At 45.9% G+C, this 20,840-nt stretch overlaps 1 long non-coding RNA gene across 12 annotated transcripts in view; it reads left to right on the plus strand.

The window, feature by feature from the left end:
* LOC103352232 (uncharacterized) overlaps positions 1 to 20,840 on the plus strand; it is a 247,708-nt gene that overhangs the window by 188,480 nt on the left and 38,388 nt on the right. For 9 of the 12 annotated variants that reach the window (XR_016215712.1, XR_016215718.1, XR_016215713.1 and 6 more), the window contains one exon: positions 20,392 to 20,536. This is a non-coding gene — a long non-coding RNA (uncharacterized LOC103352232). Of the gene's footprint in view, positions 1 to 17,483; positions 17,689 to 18,101; positions 18,553 to 20,391; positions 20,537 to 20,840 lie in introns of those variants that run through there. The other 3 variants (XR_016215715.1, XR_016215714.1, XR_016215723.1) reach the window with 3 other exon arrangements.

A 20,840-nucleotide genomic window follows, 5' to 3' on the forward strand; every position in this document is an offset into this window, starting at 1 on the left:
AAGAACCAGGTGTTGGGGTTTGTGGGGGTCTGATGATGAGGGCTGCGATGGGTGAAGGGAAAGAATGCTGAGCTCTGGGATCGCCTCTGTGCCAAGTTCATAGCTGGGGTTTAAAAAGTCTTTCAGCTTTACCAACTGGTATTAATTAGAGGTTACATTAACACATTGTTTCAAAGCATAGTGTTGGGAAGAATCATACTGTGAATTCACTCACATGACTCAGGACCTTTGAACAAACTAATGAATTAAACGTGAGACTAGCAATCGTGCTAGAAGCAACATGGGTGAGGGAGAGTGGCTTTTTGTAACAGACAGAAAGCCAGCTTTTCTAGGAAGCACTGGAGGTCCAGAGAGATTTTGGTTTATAGAAAAGTGATGCTTAAATAAATAAATAAACCTCACCCCTCCAATGCACAAAGGGTGCACTTTCAGCCATGACATGGGGTCTGGATTCCTACTGGGTGACCTCTGGGGGCTGCAGCGAGAGCTGGGACTGGCTGGGGAGACCTGGGGTTGGAGGCGGATCGCTTGGTGAGAAGCAGCTCTGCTTGCTCTTGGTGCCTCAACAGATTCCTGCTGTGGTAGCGGCCGGGGCTGCTGACCTCCTGCTCTGGGTCACTTCCAGCAATGTTGCCATATTAGCCTCAAAGCGCCTGTTCTAGATACGGATTTGAGAATGGGTGAGGAGGGAAGACAGCATCCTCGAGACGGGAGAAAGCCCTGAGTGTATGAGAAACAATGATTTGATCAGCCCTTGTCTTGACTGTTGAGGAACAACTTACTACTTTATTCCTTTTAGTATTTTTGTTGTTGTTGTTCTTTTTGTTCTACTTAGTACCACCGGTTGAACTCTGTAATTAATACACAATTATTCTTAGGCGTTTAAAATTAACAGAAAAGTGATCTCTGTTAAATATAAAAGTGGGAATAAGAGAGGGAGGAGATACACAGGTCGGCACATGCTCACTTGGACTCACCTCCAATGGTAGAGCTAGAAATGTGCCAGGGGATTCCAACTCAGTCTTATCAAGGAGGCATGTACCAATGCCAGCGCACTTGTTAAAGTGATAAGTATAAGTACATAACTGATCAAAAAGATAGGGTAAGTGTCGAAGAGATTTCACAAATAAGACCAGTGTCTGCAAATAATGAAGGATAGAAATAAAAGGGAGAGAATGATCCTGCCGGGGAAGCAGGACACACAGCAGACTCATAGAATGGCAAATGCCCTAAACAGCACTCCAGCCTCAGAATCAACCCTTGGGGCATTCAGATCTGGCTAAAAGGTCCATGAGAGTCTCACAGGCATGGAAAGCCAAGACATGGTGGCAAAAACAACCTAAGTGAAAGATCTTGGTGAATAAGACCCCGGCAGAAAGAACAGGCCATCAAAGAAGGAGGCGCCTTCCTCTGAAGGGAGGAAGGAACTTCCACTGTGATATGTCCTTGACTAAACAAGTTCAGAGTTGGTGAACTCAAGGGGCTTCCATAGCCTCGACAACTCATGGCAAGAGTCTCGGGTGATTGCTGACGTCATAAATAAGAGTGCCAATTGTTAAATCAACAACGGGAGTCACTGGGCATATGCTCCCCATGTAGCATCTCTGTCCTTAATGTGTTTTACTGTGAGAGTTAAAGACAACACTACTAGTCGAACAGCACTCTATATCTGTGCGGTTGTGTGGATTCAGTCTGTTGAAATCTTTGCTTAGTGTAGACTAAGTTGATCTTCTGTATATAAAGATAATTGAAAATGAAACTCGATGAAGAGTGGGATGGGAGAGGGAGTGGGAGAGGGGAGGGCTGCGGGAGGGAGGGAGGTTGGTGGGGGGGAAGCCACAACAATGCAAAAGTTGCACTTTGTAAATTCACATTTATTAAATAAATAAAAAAAAAGCCCTTAGTATGTGATAGGGCTTTCCCTACATCGTGATTTTTGTTGCGGTTTCTTTCTAAGTTAGTGTTGAGGCCTCTCTGTTGAGAATGGCCAAAAGCTCAGAAAGCTGCTTCCCAGGGGAGCCTTGGCCAGGGGACGTGAGATGTGGGTGTGGGTGTCAGGGTGTCAGGTGGGACACACCGAGGAGGTGAAGCCAAAATGCAGGAAACAGGAGAGATGAATTGGAGATCCCAGAGAGGTCAGGAGTGGGACAGGAGACTCCACCCACTGGTGTGTGTTGAGGATGGGGAGGATCAGAGAGACCTGAGGGCTTAAGACTTTTGAATCCAGGGCATTAACCAAATAGGTTTCCTGTGGAGGGGTGTGTGTGTGTGTGTGTGTGTCCGTGTGTGGTGTGTATGTTATGGGGACAGGGAGAGAGCAAGCTGCTGGTTCACAGCCCAGATATCCATAATCCAGGCTGGACTGAAGTTGAGAGCTGGGAATTCAATGCAGGTTTCCCATGTGGTTGGTGACAGAAACCCAAGAACTTGAGCTGGAGCAGAGCTGGGACTTGAGCCCAGGGACTTGGAAATCTTAGCTGCTGCAGCAAACGCCCACCTTCGAGGGAGCTGTGTTTGAGGGTTAGAGCATGCTCTAGGTCATGCTGTATGCGAGGGGTCACTGTGGCCATCTGCACTGCGTGTGGGGTGCATCACTGGTGGCTCATCCTGCTGTCCTGCAGGGAGGTTGTCCCCAGGAGGCAGTTGTATCAGGCCAGGCTATGGATCAACTGTATCAGGACCCTGGGAGCAGACAGGGAACTAGAAATGTTGAGGATGTTTGAAGCCTGCCTCTAATATGAGACAGTTCAACTATAGTCAATATGGACACCAAAGCCGTGTAAAGTTGTAAGTATTCACAATGGACTATTTAAAAATATTTATTTCAGAGGTAAAGAGACAGTGCTCCCATCCCCTGGCTCACTCCCCAAATGCCTGCCCAGGTCTTGATTGGACCAGGGTGAAGCTGGGAGCCAGGGACTCCATCCAGGCCTCCCACGTAGGTGGCAAGGACCAATGTGTTTGAGCCATTACTTGCCTCCCAGGATGTACCCCAGCAAGAAGCTAGAATTGGGAATAGAATCAGGAACTGGAATAGGAATGGGGAGATGTCACAACCATAGTCACATGTTGTCCTGCTAGGCCGAATACCTGACCCCATGTGCGAGATTTCATGGTTGTCACATTGACAGAGTCTCCCCACACCTTGGATAGCCAGTAGCATCCCTGAAGCTATGAAGGTGTGTAGAGCTGGCATAGCCACCAGGCTGGAATCAACCAACTGTATTCCCCCGGCTGATTGCAGCTGGATGCCTGTTGTTGTGGATGGAGGCATCTGGGAACACAGCTGTGTGCATCACAGTCAGGACACCTCGTCTGAAGCTGTAGCTGTCGGGCTGTGTGGTCCCAGGAGCCAGGGGAAGTCACCCTGGTGCTTCACAGGAAGCATGTGCTGGCCCTTGTGCCACACAATTGGAAAAAGAAAATAAAATCCAAATTGTTTCTGAAAGAAGATATCTGGTCATGTTTTCACTGTAGAGTACCTACAATGTAAAGTTGAGGAGTGAAATGGAAATTTTAGATTCAGTGACTGTTTAGAGCCCTTGTCTCTTCTGTTGAGGAACAGTGTTTTTTTCTTCATAGTATTTGTTAAACTCTTTACTTAGTGTAGGGTTAACCTTATGGTCATTAAGTAAACTGAAAATAGATCTTTGTAAAAATTAAGAGTGGGAGTAGGAAAGGGAAGAGGAGGAAGGGTGGGAACAAGGGCTGGAGGGAGGGCAGGGTGGGAAGAATCACTGTTCCTAAATCTGTATACATGAAACACACGGAACTTGTGTAACCTAAGTAAAGTTAAAACAAACAAAAAAAGAAGGAAGATATCTGGAATCCTTAGCACTTGTAATCACAGATCTAGAGGGGCCCCTGGGCTCCCAGTGCTCCCGTGGACCATTATGCCTTCTAGTATGGCTAGATCAGGGTCCTGCCCATGGGACCACATCAAACACGGTGACTGGGTGCTATTTCAGCAGGCAAACTGACAAATGTGTTCCTTCTCTCCCGCTTCCTCTGTCCCCCGTCCCCTGCCCCCCACTTCTCTCCCTCTCTTGCTATTCGAAGCCATATAACAGAAATCATGGTGTGACAGACAAATTCTTTCCTCGTTATGCAAGGATAAAGGTCAGGCTGCTGACATCTTGTTTGCAACTGCAATACCCAGCTAACTGAAACGTGTCCACGACTCCCCAGTTACCAGGCTGACAAATATTTTGACAGATCTCGCAAACAGAACTGTTTTTATTGGCCTGCTCCGTTTGTCACGTAACCCCACCCTCCCCTTGCCTCTCCCACTCTGTGGCGGCTCTGCCTGGCCCATACTTTTAACGGTTGCGGCTGCGAGGACTGAGACATTTGAAAGCCCGCTGTCAGCTGTCCCTGTCATTCTTTCCCTTTCTTCCCAGGGAAAGCAGGGAGCGTCAGGAATCTCGCAGGGTAATTGCTGTATGTACAAATGCACAAGATGCCAGCCCACATGGGACACCCCGTAATTTTGCAGCAGCCGAAACAAACAACCATTTCTTGATTATGCCTCGCCTGAACTGTGCTTAGCGCATCTTAAACTTAAAAGCATTGAAAATCCCAGCCAGCAAACCGATTTCGACTGTCTGAGCAGCCCGCGCTCTCTCACTGCAGGCTTCATGATTGCAGAGCTTCGTGCTTCTTGTTTGCAGCTTAGAATGATGTGATCTTCTGAAACTCTTCCCCTCGGTTGAAGATTTTTTTTTTAAATCTGTAAAATGCAATCCCTGAAAATAATAACCTGTAGAAGCATGTGTGAAATATATTGCATCTTTAGCATCCAGAAGAAACTACAGTTTTGATAACTTTAATTGGGTCCCTGAAGCAAAATTATTCCTGGAATAACCAAGGCACATTTCTTAAAATATGGCAGAATTTGGCCTTAGGAAATTTCTTTTAATTCTAATACATCAAAATTACTGGCTGTTTACATAAGAACTGTTCTACAGAGGATTATCTATTTAAATGTAATTGTATACTGAGAAGGCATTGCGAATGGAGAACAGACTTAAAATTCAGACACAACATTTAGAGGTCATTCAAGTTCTATGGACATTTACTTATTTAGTATTTGTGATTGTTTTTCCGCCTTCGTACTCCTCTTATTCTTGGGTGATCTTGGGACTTTGAGAGTTTGGAAGGGCTTCACAGATGGGAGGTTTGTGGTTAAGTTTGCTTCTTCAGCTGTGGCCAGTGGGAACAGAGAACATGTGGAAGAGGTGGATTTGCCACCACAAATCATATGATCCTGAACTTGGAGCAGTCAGTTGGTGCAGGGATGGAGTGACTGGAATGAGGGGAAGGGGTGAGGGGGGGAGGCAGATCTGTTCCCTTGGTAGATAGAGAACTGTGGTCCCATCCCACCCAAGTCCTGTGAAGCACCCCAGGGAAGTCCCCAGTAGGGAAACTCAGCCTGGAAAGTCTCTTGATGAGTCTCTCGCCATTTCTCTCTGCACTTGATTAGCTTAGCTGATGGGTGGCTTGAGACCGGCCTGTGGGGGAGCCGGTGACAGCCGATTGGAAGATTTGAAGGCTCCAGGAGCAGCCCTGTGCCCGCCTCATCGTGTCTCCTGTCTGGCTGGCAGTGACTGAAAGCCCACACTGTTGCTGTGTGAACTTAAGGAGGTTGTTAGGGTTGAACAGCAATTGGTTCCCTGAACTCACAGACGCATTCAAACCCCAAAGCCTTCTGTCAATGGTTGATGGATTGAGGGTGGAGACATGATCTAATTATGGTGTCTGGCAGGGGAGGGGGGTGCTGGTGTGAGGTCCTTAGGTCCCTGGGGTCTGCCCTGTTATTGGAGGACTGGCTGTGTATGCCGAGTTCAACTGAACTTCTCCCTCTGCCTCCTGGCTTGCTGCAGGATTGTTCCTGCACAGGTTCCCTCGCTCCTGGCAGCTGCCGGACTATTGGGGCCATCCAATCTTGAACTGTGAACCTCCAAAGCCTTAGCCAAAATAGGAGATCCTCTCGGGTATTATAAATCAGGTGGTGAAAAGCTGACTGAAACAGAGGGGTGCATGCCATTTGTGCATTCCCATCTTTGCATCATCCAGTACTCTGATGGTACTTGGTTTAATTTGAGGGGATTCTTTTTTTGGTGTTGGGTGCAGAGAACAATCCTAGGCACCTGCCTCTGATATGGGCACTGAGGGCCCAGGCCCTCTTCTGCTGCCCCAAGATAGCCACGCTGTGCCTGAAGCTGGGCTCGTGCAGTGGTTCTCAAGTGGGGGGGGGGCAGCTGTATCTCCTGGGGACCTTTGCCAATGTCTGCAGACACATTTTGGTTGTCACTCTTGATGTGTGTGTGCCCCCCCAGCGGGTGGAGGCCAGGGATGCTATAATCCACAGGACACCTCCACAGTAGAGAATTATCAGCCTCAGTTGTCAGTAGTTCTGGGGTATCTGGATTTCTGAGTCTGTCAGGCAAGGAACGGGCCACCTGGGAAGCCCTTCCTTCCAGCTTCAGCAGTAGCAGTGGCTACGGGGTGGTGTCAAAGCCTTTTGGTTGCAGGGTAGGATTAAAATAATCAGAATAAAGAAACTTTCTGGACTGCTGACTATATACAGTGGTTAGGTGATGGATTCTGCACCCAGAATTGAGTGTGAGTTGCAGCTCCAGCAGCTATTACAGTGGCCAGATCTCTTACTGTCTCTGTGCCTCAGTTTCCTGATCTCTAAAAGAGAAAATAATAGCATGAAGATTAAACAGATTGTTTGTCGAGATCTTAGGAAAACACCTGTAACATAACATGCACTACACCAGTGTCAGGTAAAGTGTGAGCTTCGTGCTCTGCTTACCACTTCACTTGGAGTCTCACATTTAATCCATGCCAACACTGCAGAACTGTGGTGGGGAGGGAGTGTCTTTTAATCCCATTCTGCAGATGGAAACACTGACGCCTGGAGAGGTTAGGTGTCTTGCCTGATATCACACAGTAGCCAGCAGAGCCGAGAACCAACCCAGATCTGCAGTCAGAGACAGAGCAACGTTCTTTAATCTGTGGATGCCCGCAGGCTGATTCACGGTTCAGTGAGGCCCTCTCAGAGTCTGGAAGTGGCAAGCCACCTGCAAAATCACTGGACGCACAGGTACCTGTGCACAGAGCGGGGCTGGCTAAATGGTTCAGATTGATGGCTGGAGCTGAGTTCGGGATTTCCTTTCCAGCTGGGTCCAGCACCTGCCGACAGAGAACAGCTCAGAGGGAGCTGGTCTCCAGCTATAGTCTCATGATAGAGACCTCTTGAAGCTGAGCAGAGATCCCATTAGTGCCTTGTCCATCCCCTGGCCTTGGTCTGGAATAGAATATTGGTGCCTAGTGTTGTGTCCCCACCAGGGACGATCTGGACAGGTTCTGTGCTCCAGGTTCTCTTTCCCCTGACCTCTGTATCCAAAACAGTCCTAGATCTGTCTTGAGCAATCCATATGTCATTTCCAACCTATTAACAGCTCTCAGCTTTGCTTATGTGCATGGAGGAGAAGTGCAATGCTCTGTCATTAACACACATTCACAAGTGGTGATGGCAGCCCAGGGAGGGTTCGAGCTCCCTCCAGTTTAGATTCAAATGTTGTATGTGTGTGGTGGAGAGCAGGTGCCTTCTCCACTTTGTCTGTGCTTGGTTTCTTCTTTGAACACACACACACACACACACACACACACACACACTGATGTTCTCCCCTCACGCTGGGCTGGATAACTAACAAAGATTTTTTTTTCCTGGAAATTTTACTTCCAGCCAGACACACCTGTATTTCAAAATTGTACAAAGCCCTGTATATTTGATATTGTGTGGGCTCTCAGTGGGTTTCAAAGATGGATTACATTTACTGGCTAGGTTGCCGATAGAACATAAAATATGAATGAAATTGTAGTCTCATGGTGGGTCCTGGGGGTGAGACTCCATTACAGGCAGCACCACTCTCTCTGGGTGGGTGAGGAATAGCCCCTCCCCCAGTGTTTTGCTGCTTTTGTTTTAGATCAGTCCTGGAAAAAGCAAGAGAATTGTAATTTTGGTGGAAAGTAAAAACTCGAGAATTCCAGGAGACCTAAGATTTGGTGGAAAAGTAGCAATGAAAAGAGGTGGATGGGATGGAACCAAAATACCTCTTGGTAAGGCTGTGTGTTTGGGATTAGTGCACCAAATGTAAGCCAGGATTTCCAAGCATCTCAGCTTCTCATTTGCCACAGGGAGCTGAGGCCACAGGAAAGTGGGGGCCACGGTGCCTCTGGCAGTTCTAAGACTGCAACCTGGGAGGCATTCTCAGAGTGTCCATAAACAACCTGCACCTTGACTTGTGGGCTTTACCTCCCAAACAGACCTTGAACCTCTTGGTTTGTATCCTGTAGGCCAGGCTGGCCTCTCCTTCCACTCTGCAGTGGCTTTCCAATGGGCAGCTGTGCCCATCTGGTCCATCCTGGTGCACTCTGGTCTGCCACCTTAGTGGTCTCTTCCCAGGAGAATCTGACTAGCTCCCTGTCAGCCCAGCATTCCTCACGTGCCCACCACATCCACCCTTCTGCTCCAGCTATCTCCTGTGGGGCCGTGACGCCCACCCACTGCCAAATGTTCCCCCCATCTAGGGTCCCAGTCCTCTTGCACTCCCTCTGACTACCACCTAAGAGGACATTTAGAAAGCAGCACAATCAGGCATTCATGCAACACATACCTGCTGAGTGCCTACTATGTGCTAAGCACTGTTTTAGAACAAAAGCGTGACAAAGTTCTTTCTCTCTTGGACCTTATGGTTCTTGGAAAGGGGGGCAAATAGGCATGGAAGGTAATTCAGGCAAGGGGTGCAGAGTGAGTGGCAGGAAGTAAGGAGGGGTGGGGTGAGGCAGGGCGACTTCAGGGGTCCCAGAGGTCCTCTCCGAGCAAGCAACTTTTCAGCAAACTCTGAATGAGCTGAAGCAGCCCTGGGAGTCCCAAGCCTCTCGGAAAACTCTCTGGCTGGGTCTGCTTTGTGCTGTCATCATGCTCACAGGACCATGTACCCCACCAGGTCACTGATCATAGTTGGGATTCTTACACATATTTGTGCAGTTTGGGTAATCCACATTTTTTTTCCTGAGTAGATTTATTGTTTCCCAAAGGCATGGGCTGTCATCTCCTCTGCACATTGTTGTATCCTCAGCTCTCTAACTGGTGGGTAGAACAGGTCTCATAAAAGCTGTGGAGTGAGTGAAGTGCCCTAGAAGCAAGCCCCAAATCCTGGCGACTATACCACCTGTCCTGCTCACTGGGAGGCGAGTTCCCTGAGGTTGTCAGACCTCCCAGAGTGGACAGCTTTCCCCCCATTCTGTAGCTGGTGTCATTCCATCCCTCGCTGCGCGAGGGAGGAGGGGACTTTGAAGGAGGAGGAACGACAGACCAGCCCATGGGTGGGCTTTATTACTTGTCCAGGAGGTAGATATTGGAAAATCAGCAACGTGATTTCTTATTACGGAATCGGTTGAGGTTGAAATATACTCATCACCTTCAGACAGGAAGGGAGTACTCCACACTGAATCACCGCCCACTCTCCAATCTGTCTCTGTCAGAAACCAAGCAGCCAGACGTGAATATGACAGACAGGGTACTTTTCAGAGGCTTTAGGGGAAACCCATATTGCCCATTAATACAGGCAATGATAAATATTACATGGGTTGCATCAGTGAGATCAGACAGGGAGGCCTGAACCCTGAGACGCTGAGACGCTTTCACTTGAATAAACTGAGAAAACAGGCACTCGTTACCTGCTGGAGGGATTTTGTTATGTGAGAGAGTCCAGGATGAAGAGAGGGAGAAGAGGCGCAGCTCACTCTCTCATCACATGCTCCGAGACGACACCTATATTTTGAGAAGCGTTGGTAACATTTCAGAGCAATTACCATAAGTAGAACATCTACTGGGTCTGATACATTTACCTGTGACATTACACTGAGTGAAGCTGCTGGAAGTGGGAGGATTATGCCTCATTCCAGATGCATTTTGGCACTCAAGATAAAAAGCAGCCGGGCTGCTGGTTTAAAAAAGAGAGTGAGAGCAGTAGGGGGCGTACAGAAGCCCAGAAGCTTCCTGGACACCTTTCTAGGGCTTTGCTAAGCTCCCTGTGCTCCTGCCTGCTGAGCTCAGGGCCTTGAATCCTTGCTTTCAGTGGGCCATCCCAGCCTGGACACGGACTAGTTAGAAACCGGTGAGAACCACGTATAGGCCAGAAGAGAGGCCCGGGAAGAAACCAGGATCTCATTTAGAGAGGATGTAGCTTTTACCAGAGTGGTAAATTCGTAGTGGAGAGCGGGCTGGACAAGCAGAGAGGAGGGAATCCCTTTTCCAGGTGAGGCTACCATGGCAGGTGCATGCCCTGGCCCGACTGCTACTTCTGTTCTTTTCCCCACTTTTCTCTCCTTCCTCTCTTCAACCTGTTTAAACCTTCTGTGTCCTTCACAGATTCAGCTCAGCTCTTCCCACTCTGAAGGAACAAGGTTGGCACGCTGTGGCCTTGGGCCTAACCCTCATTAGTTGCTGTTTTTGTAAATGAAGTTTCCTTGTCACGCAGCCATGTCTGTCTGTTCAGCTTTTGTCTATGGCTGCTTTTGTGCTACAACAGCAGGGCTGGGCAGATTCGTGCCCCAGCTGCGGAGTGGTCACAGATGCCCCGTGATGATAAACACGTGAACTCTCCGGTCTTTGACGGAAAATGTAAGCTGAGCTTGGTATAGAGTGATTAGCAGTCTGTGTTAGTAGTGCAGTGTGCTACTAGTCGTCTGTGAGCTCACAAAGGCTTCGAGTCAAATCTAGCTATGCCATCAACAAAGTGGGCAAATCATTGAATCCTTCTGAGCTTCGTCTCCCTTACCTGCTGAATGAGGATAATAATAATTCCTACCGCATTGGGCTATGATCATCGAGTACGATTGTGTATTTATAGTCACTCAGCAGAAAGCTTGACATATGGTGAGCAATAACAAATGCTAGTTATTATTTTATTTTACTTTGCAACACTGTCCTCAGTTTGTTGGTGGAGGTTTTCTGCAGATTCTGGAGGAGCTGTCGCATTGGTTTCTCATCTGACTGACAATTCTGTCCCGTGGAGGAAAATTATCGCCTGACGATTTAGGAAACGGTGTCAAACCAACTCTGAATCGATCGCTTCAATGAACGCTAAAAGGATTACCAGGCTGGTTGTTTTTTTTTTTTTTTTTTGCCTTTTCTCTTCATTTTTCCTGAAACACAAGACAAAAAAAAAAGTCTCTCAGCTCTGAGGTTGGGTTGTGTCAGACTCCTATGGTGTGTTAGCAGAAAAATCTGCAAAGCTTCCCAGGAGAGGAGGGGGTTGGTGGTGGCGAGGGGGGGTGGAGGGCGTGGTCTTGCTAGGAGCTGTATGAGACTTTGTCTAAAGGGCGTCACCGTCTGTTGCTTAGTCCTCATCAAACAGGGTCTCAGGAACTTATATAGCAGCAGAAAGAAACACAAAATCTCTTTAGGGCAGTGACCGCTCCCAGAGTCCACTCCACACAGTGACTGACCCTTAAAGCTTCTGCTCTGTTCCCTGGACATTTGCTTACTCCCTCTCTCAGTTCCAGCTCCTGACATAAAGGACAAGTCATAGGAGTAGCTACTGTGTAGGTTGGGATGAGGATAAAATGAGAGGATAAATGCAGAGCTTTGTGACCCAGACGTTTCTGCTGAGGAAGCCTAGGAACAGGAGAGGTCGTGCCTGCAGGCAACGAGGAGAGTATCTTCCTGTGTGAAATTATTTTCTTCAATCAAACTTGCAAGTGTTTTTGGCAAATCATGACACCCACAAAGTCAAGCCTGCAAAAATCAGTCTCCCCACCCTTGCTTCTCAAGACTACCACACTCCCTCCTTCCTTCTCTCTCTCTCTTTTAAAAAAGATTTTTTTTTTTTTTACTTTAGGAAGGCAGAGATAACAGAGAGAAGGAGAGAGAGACAGAGCGATCTTCTGTCCACTGGCTCACTCCCCAAATGGCCACAACAGCTGGAGCTGGGCCAGGCCAAATCTAGGAGCCTCTTCTGGGTCTCCCACCTGGGTACAGGAGCTCACGTACTTGGGCCATCCCCTGCTGCCCTCCCAGGTGCATCAACAGGGAGTGGATCTGAAGTGAAGATGCCGGGACTCATACCGCACGGATATGGGATGCCGACACTGCAGCTGGAGGCTTTGCCTGCTACACCACAGTGCCGGCCCCTCCTTTTCTTCTTGTTGCTCCTCATCCTTAGCAATGCACATGCCTGCAGGAACAGGAGGCAGTGGGCAGTGGTCAGAGGGTGTGAGGAGTGCGGCATTTTTATGATGCTCAGAGCTACGCAGGCCGACAGTGCTATTTCTCACACTTGGAGGAATCTGAAGGGAATGGTACTCTTCTTATGAAAGTTGTTCATTCTTGATTATTTTCTAAAGCACTCCATATAGTACAAGCTACTGGGGGAATGGTGAGTGTCAAGGTCACTTTGGTTTTCAGAAATCCTGTGTTGATGAAATCAATGATTTTTTTTTTAATTTTTATTTTTTATTATTTTTTTATTTTTGACAGGCAGAGTGGACAGTGAGAAAGACAGAGAGAAAGGTCTTACTTTGCCGTTGGTTCACCCTCCAATGGCCGCTGCGGCCTGCACACTGCGGCCGGTGCATCGTGTTGATCTGAAGCCAGGAGCCAGGTGCTGTTTCTCCTGGTCTCCCATGCGGGTGCAGGGCCCAAGTACTTGGGCCATCCTCCACTGCACTCCCAGGCCACAGCAGAGAGCTGGCCTGGAAGAGGGGCAACTGGGACAGAATCCGGCGCCCCTACCGGGACTAGAACCCAGTGTGCCCGTGCTGCAAGGCGGATTAGCCTAGTGAGCCGCGGTGCCGGCTTGCCTCATTCTTAACATCTGGCTCCTTCTTCATCATCAGAGTGATTGTATCCACCAAGCTCACTGTTATGTTTGGAAAGGTGCTTGTCTGTGATTCATGCCTTTCCTTGTCTTTTGAAAGAAAAATACGGGGTTATTTGGTAGGTGATCCCTGTGCCACAGACAAAGGCTGGGCTGGGGGCATCTCTTAGTGTGTTGCTTCCCCTCAGATTTTGAGTACTGTGGAGACTGACTTGCTCCAGGACTGCCCAGAGTCACGTGTCCTGAAACATGTTAAAGGGAGACATTATTCTCACCAGGTGCTCCAGCAAAGATAGATCCTAGGTGAAGCAAATTTCAGGAGTGTGACTTACTCTGCCCTTTCTCTGAGGTTCTTGATAAAGTTTATTGAAGGCCTTAAGAGACCCACTTCCACAACTCAGCATATGTTACAGTCATGATCGTGGACTCAATTTTATGATTCCCTTTCTGTCTGAGACAGTAATATTAAGGGTTGTTCCATGTTTTTGCACAGGGCCAGAGAGTACATCACGCAGGCTTTCTTGGCCAAGCAATGCCTGCTGCGGCAACAGAACCCTGCCGTTAAACTAGGAAAGTAGCCGTAGTTACTGTGTAAATCAATAGATGTGAACATTTTCAGTGAAGTTCATTTACAAAACCAATTGATAGACTGGCTTTGGCTCATGGGCCACCATTCACCAACCCCGAATTTAGGGGGAAGAGAGCACAGGCTGAGAAGTCTCTACTTTCTGGATTTGACTCTGCTGGGTCACCTTGGGTAATTTGAGTAACTTCTCCAGGCACTGGTTTCCTCACCTGAAAAGTGGGAGTGAAAAGAGTAAAATATAACTCATAGTTGTTGTGTGTGTTAAGTGATCAATGCAGGTAAAGCACTATTAGCATTCCTAACATACAAGGAGAGCATATGCTTTTGTCATAACAACCATATTGTGTATTGAGTTCTCAAGACAAATCTATGAGGACATGGAGGACACACTTACCTCATTCTCAAACGAGGAAGAGTTGGAGCTAATTTCTTTAAATATTTATTTATTTATTTATTTAAAAGGCAGAGTTACAGAGAGGCAGAGAGAGAGAGAGAGAGAGAGAGAGAGAGGGAGACAGAGAGAGAAAGTCTTCCATCCACTGGTTCACTCCCCAAATGGCTGTAACCAGGAGCCAGGTGCTTCTTCCAGGTCTCCCACGCGGGTGCAGGGGCCCAAGCACTTGGGCCATCTTCTACCGCTTTCCCAGGCCATAGCAGAGAGCTGGATCAGAAGTGGAGCAGCTGGAACTCTAACTGGTGCCCATAAGGGATGCTGGTGCTGCAGGCAGCAGTTTTCTCATTACACCACAGCACTGGCCCCACTAATTGTTTTTATTAGAAGATCTCTGTGTTCTTGCTAAGCAGAGAGCAGTGTTCATTTACAAAGGATGGTGAAAAGGGAAGGAAGGAGCATCTATGAATTGTTTACTTACAAAATTTCCTCATTTGTGTTTCCAACACTTACTGAACACTCTCGCTTCAGGGTGTGGGACTGGTTTCAGACCAAGGGTCAGAACAAGGGTGGAGCTACAGAAGAGCAAACCTCTTTCATTTTGGGTATTATGCTCGGCAAGCAAGCATTTCTGTAATGTGCAAATATGCTGGACTTTGTCCTGTGCTGGGGCCTTGACATCCTTTGGTTTCTGTCTCCAAAGGGCAGGACATTTTGTTTATGATAGAAAAGTCCTGCACCAGTGCTGCTGGCTTTGTGGGGCAGAGACGTTAAACTGCCGCCTGCGATGCTGGCATCCCACCTGAGTGTAGTTCGAGTCCTAGTTGCTCTCCTTTCAATCCAGCTCCCTGCTACTGTGCCTGGGAAAGAAGTGGAAGATGGCCCAAGTACTCGGGCCCCTGCCACCCACGTGGAAGACCTGAATGGGGTTACAGTCTCTGGGTTTCAGCCTGGCCCAGTGTCAGCTTTTGAAGCCATTTGGGGAGTGAACCAGCAGTTAGAAGTTCTCTCACTCTGTCTCTCTCCCTCTCTCTGTAACTCTGTCATTCAAATAAATAAATAAATCTCTTAAAGGAAGAAATACCCTTCACTTAGTCAAGAAATGTCCTTCACTCTAGCTACATTTGGGAAGGGGTTATTGTCTAATTAATCAGTCATCTGTAAAACACAGTAGGGAAAGATGGCTAAGAGCTTTGGAGTCTGACACACTCTGGTTCAAACCCCACCTCTATTACTTCCTCATGATGTAAATTACTTAAGCCACTTTACCTTGCTCTTCTCATCTGTAAAATGGGAACTACAATGTCTGGTAATGGTGGGAATTAGGTACAATGGATAATAAGTTACAGTGCTTTCCCAGCGACTGCCACACAATAAACATTCAAAAACAGTAGCTTATAAAGTGGTCTTGGGGTAAAAAGGCAAAAGTTATCAAAAGCCTACAATAGTACATTGAAGACCTTGGAAATAATGGCTTCCCAAAGCTAGGCTTGATCTGAACGGTTGTATGGTTCAGTTCCTGTTCTCAACAGAGAGATGTCTAAGCACACCAGGACAAGTGAAAAGATCAAGCCCAACATTTCAAGGAGACTCTTTCATCAGTTTCACATCACCGTTTGCTAGTGTTTTAAAACTTTGACATTTGCTTCAAACCCTGACATCTGAGATCCCCACTGGTCATCATTGGGCAACTTCAGCACTTTGGACAGGTCATACTGTAGCGGAGATTCCATGAATGTTTGGTACATAGAGAAAAGGTGCTTTGGCCAAAGTGAAATCTTGTGCATTTTAAGTTTATTTACTCCCTTCTGTTTCTTGCCCAACTTGTTAATAACTTCACTATCAAAAATTTTTAGGCAGTAATTTAGAAATCCTTTAGGCATCTCTTCTCTGTGCATCTATTGCTAATTACTTTATCTTGTTCTTTCCTTTGAATTAATTTTAAGCCCTATTCTTGACAGTTGTTGGGCTTCATGATTCCACTCTGCTGGAGAGCTCCTGGGATGAGTGGAAGTAATAAGTCTGAAGCTACTGCAGATAATCTACAAGACAGAAAACCTAATTATAGGTAATTACAAGTCACCCCAAGACTCTTTAGGAAGTAGCTTGGCTTGCCCTATGGCCATAAACAACTGAATCTGAATAAAAATTAATTTGAAATATCTTGACTACTGATTTGTATAATTACGTACACATTTCCCAGGACTCTCTTACTGCCACACACCCAGCTTCCGGATCCTTAGCTACAAGAGTTGCAGAGGTCAGAGTGTATTTTGCAAGTAATGGGCACCTTGGTCCAAACTATACAGGGATTACCTCCATGCTATTCTCCTGGCATTGCGATTCATCAGGGCTTCATTGTAGTAAATGGAATGAAACTTAAGCAGTAACTCACTACTCACCCTCATTTCTGTTTTTTGCCATCCACAGCTTTTCTTTATGATGAAAATACCTCTCCCACACATTGAAAAACTTCCAAAAATTGCAAAAAAATAACTTTTATTTCATTACTTAGAGATGATCATGATTAACTTTCCAGGGAATATCTTTTGGTTGGTTGGTCTCTGTGTATTTTATTCTGTCTCCCACTCTACTTAGAAACACAAAACGACTTCATGTGTTCTGCACAGTAATGATGTATTTATCGTGTAACAATCTCCCCGTCATCAACAAATATAGAACTTTATCATCATTTAAAATGGCTGCAGAGTAATATCCCATAAAATGTGTATTGACCCTTCTATCGTTGTTTCAGAATCGTCTCATCCCCACTTCTCTAAGTCCAGCCGCTGCTGTGATGGTCACTTACATGGAGGCTGCCACCAGCTTTGGGCAGAGACAATTTAATGGGAAAATAATCATCATTCTAGCAAATTGTGCTGGAACAATTGGATATTCATGTGCAAAAAGTGGACCTCAATCCTCACCTCATTCCAGACACAAGACTGAAGTGAAATGGATTATAGATCTAGACATGTGATATGAAATACCCAATTTCTTGAAAAAATAGGAGAAAATCTTTTTGACCTTGGGTTAGGCAAAGATGTATTAGATAGGACAAAGGATTATGACTCATAAAATAAATAATTGATAAGTTAGACATGGTCAAAATTAAACAGTTTTCCTCTTCAAAAGACACCATTGAAAGTTGAAAAGTTAAGCCACAAGGAGAAAATATTTCTAAAACATGTATCTGATAAAGATCTTGTTTCCTGAGTGTATAAAGAACACACTCAACAAAAGGAGACATTTCACTAAAAATATTGGCAAAGTGTTTGAATAGTCATTTCACCAAAAAATATACATGCATGGCACGTAAGTACATAAAATATGTTAAACCTTATTTGCCATTAGGTAAAGGCAAATTAAAACCACAGGAAGATTCCACTCCACATACACTAGACTGGCTAAAATTGAAAAGACTAACAGTACCAAATATTAACAAGGATGGGAATATAAGGTGCTGTTTTTCAACATTTCTCACAAGTCTAACGGCACTCATTACGTGACAAAGAAATCCCACTCCTTGGCATTTTTTGTAAGAAATAAAAAATATATGTTCACACAAAGATTTGTATTCAAATACTCACAGAAGTTTTATTCATAATAGCACCAGGCTGGAAATAATCCAGATGTCATGGATAAGCAACTTACCCTGTTTCCGTACCAGGAGATGCTAACAGCAATAAAAAATGGCTGACCAAACAATGCCTACTACAAACACGGATGAACCTCGAAGTCATTTTAGAGGCAGAATAAGCCAGACACAGAGACTCCATGCTGTATTATTCCATCTAGGAAAAAGTCTCTAAAAGGTAAGACCACACTGACAGAAAGTGGATCAGTGGCTGGCAGGATGAGGCATGGGGGAGGAGACTGAGTGTCAAAGGCCCTGAGGGGCTTTCCTAGGGTGACAAAGCTTTCTGTACCATGGTTTTGTTAGTGCCTGTACAAATCTGTCAAAACTCATTACAGTGTACACTTAAGTGCATTGAGTGTGACTTAAACCCCAGTGAAGGAGACAACAATAATTATTTTTAGTATTTGTTTTGTTTTGGAGATGAAAGGATGTGCAGTGGCTGCTTGTCTCGTGACATGATTCGCTGGAGTCTGCAGATTCGGGATCCCAGAATCCTCTAGCAGGCATTTCTTAAGCTGCGGCACTTCAGTAATTGCATCCAGAATCCAGTCACACACTGCGGTCACATTGGTGGTTCTCTTTCTGCAGGCTCATCAGGGGCTCTTGTCTTGCCAGAAGCCTTGAGAATCTGCTGTCTGCATGACTAGACGGGAGTGCTAAGCTCCGCAGTGAGGAGGTCTACACTGCAGTCTCTGATCTGGGGTCCTGTCTAACCTGATTCAGGAAGGATTCCAGGGAATCCTCCCTCCACTCACTTCAGTACAGCCAATACCCTAAATACTGTTCAAATGGCCCTTTCTTTTGGCCCTCTTTTCTCATCACTCCTCCTTCTCCCCACCATACCTCCTTTGAGGATTTCACTCCATTTTCTTATCATCGTCAGTCACCAGCCTCTATGTAAAATATTCAGAGACTCGTACCTAAGTAACGAATTTTGAGATCGTTAGCTCTCTTGAACTGGGACCTTATTTCCCCCTTTCAATTCCCCCTTCAATTTACCTTTTGCATAGCTTGATACACATCAGTGGCACTAAATAAATAAGCCATAATTAATACATATTTGGCTCTTGTACTGTTTATTTTCCTCTTCTGAGACTCAGAATAAGCAGTTCACGACTTGAATACTTAACTACTAGATGAAATACTAAAGGGACCCTTTTGTGTCCATTTTCCCCTGGTCTTATTGAATATGAATTTTCTAAACTAGAGGAATGGCATTGTCCCAGACTCCCTCAATTTGGAGCCTTAATAAATTGATGATTAAAATGAATATACTTGTAGATGTGGTGGTTCTTTGAACAAATCACAAATGCACACTTAAAGGAAAAAGAGGAATATTAATTTGCCTGTACAAAGTATTCCCAACCATCAGTGGCATGTTGTACATGCATACCAAGAATCTGAGAGAGCCAGACCAGGGAGAACCCTCGTCAACATGGTGTCTGAAGTCGCTGACACATGTCACCGGACAAGGGTAAAGTGTGAGGAGATACGTTTAGCATGCAAACTTCTCTGGAATAATGTCTGGGGAAGCCTTAGGAAGCAGCCCTTGTGTTATCTTCTTTTTTATTTTTTTAAAATTTTATGTATTTGAAAGGCGGGGCAGGGTTGGGGGAAGAAGAGCGATTCTCCATCTGTGGGTTCACTCTCCAAAACTCCATAAAGGCTAGGACTGGGCCAGGCTGAAGCCAGGGGCCTGGAGCTCCATCCTGGTCTCCCACGTGAACGGCAAGAACCCAGGTCTTGAGCCATCATCTGCTGTCTCCCCAGACACGCATTGGAAGGAAGCTGGATTGGAAGCAGAGCGGGACTTGACCCAGATACTCTGCTATGGGATGTAAATGTCCCAAATGACGGTTTACCCACTGCTCCTCATATTATCTTCTTGAAAATGAAAGAGAATTGTGCAGTTGTTACAGTTTGTCAGAACAAAGATACTTATTCAGTGCTTACTGTGTGTCATTTAATTGTGTATCATGCTATTTAATCTTACATTGCGCCAAGTTACACCACACTTAGTGCAGGGTTGAACCCAAGGCTGTCTGATTCCAAGTCTGAGGGGGTTCTTCCCCACAGGTGTCCTGCTCCTCCATGAACTGGTCCTCTGGAGGTCTGAGGTCCTTGTCAGTAGTGTTCTTGCTTCACTGCCATGGCTGGCGACAAAGTTTACTTCCTGCAGCCTACCACTAGAGTGGCAGTCAGATAATTAACTTGTCTCCCCCAAAGGAGCTCTGTTCATGGGACAGTTTTCAAACGGGGCATGGAAAGGCACTTGGCAAATTGCAAACGGAAATAACACTTCAAAATGAAAAATAGGTGTACATTTATCAACTATGGGTAACCAAAGGGTGGGCACTGTCCGGGGCTACACTGAAATCAGCTACAAAGAGTTAGCCTGATGAAGAAAATGATTGCGTCGCTTGGTTCTAATCTTCTACCAAAGCAGATATGGTTTCCCAGTTGTTGCATTATTGTGGCCTCAGATGGGCTCCCTCTTGGTTTTATTTTATTTATTCACTTTGGTCATTGTTTTAATAATAATGGTAAAATACACCAGGGCACCCTAGCTTGGATTTGCAGTGTGCATGACATGCTTTTAAAATTATTTCCTTCAGATTAATTTAGACATTGAGAGGGGGAATCATCCAAAGGCAGTTTGCATTTCCCCCCAGATTAAATCTTGTGACAGTAGAGATGGGCATGGTGCAATGTTGGGCTTTGTGGTGGTAGGATTACGAAGCAGAGGGATATCCCTGGTTGACAAAAGAAAAGTAAGTCTGAGAGGTTCATGGTGACTGTTGTTTTCCCACTTGATTTATCGGGCATCACATGAACAAAGTGTGTTCTTCTTTCCTTTCTCCACATCTCACGTGTCTAGGACTGAAGTGTCCTAACAAAGGCAAACAGATGGGATCGATGGACTCCATTGAGTTGGCAGTGAGCGCGGAAGATTGGATTGGGTGTGCCGAGGTCACAGTGCGTGAAGAGACAGCAGCACTTTCATGGAAAAATGGAGTTAAAATGTAAGTTTGTGTGGATGCAAAAATTTTTGAAATCCTTGCGTAGCTTAATCTCAGATTAAGAGAGATGGAGAAAAGGATATTTTGTACACATTTCCATTAGAGAAAGTGAAAATTGGTATTAACAATGAAAAACCGAGTTACACTTTTGCTATCAGTTCAGTCAAATACCAAACAACCTAATGATATAGTTTTAAATAACAACCTCATAGGAGTTGGGAAGGATTCAGCTTTGCTCTTTTCTCTGCACTGTCGAATGCAGCAAGGGCTTACTGAGAGTCCACTACATGGTCCATACAATTTTTTC

This window comes from Oryctolagus cuniculus, chromosome 11 (genome assembly GCF_051225735.1).
Source record: "Oryctolagus cuniculus isolate XC-2025 breed Fujian yellow rabbit chromosome 11, ASM5122573v1, whole genome shotgun sequence".
NCBI classification, from domain to species: Eukaryota; Metazoa; Chordata; class Mammalia; order Lagomorpha; family Leporidae; genus Oryctolagus; species Oryctolagus cuniculus.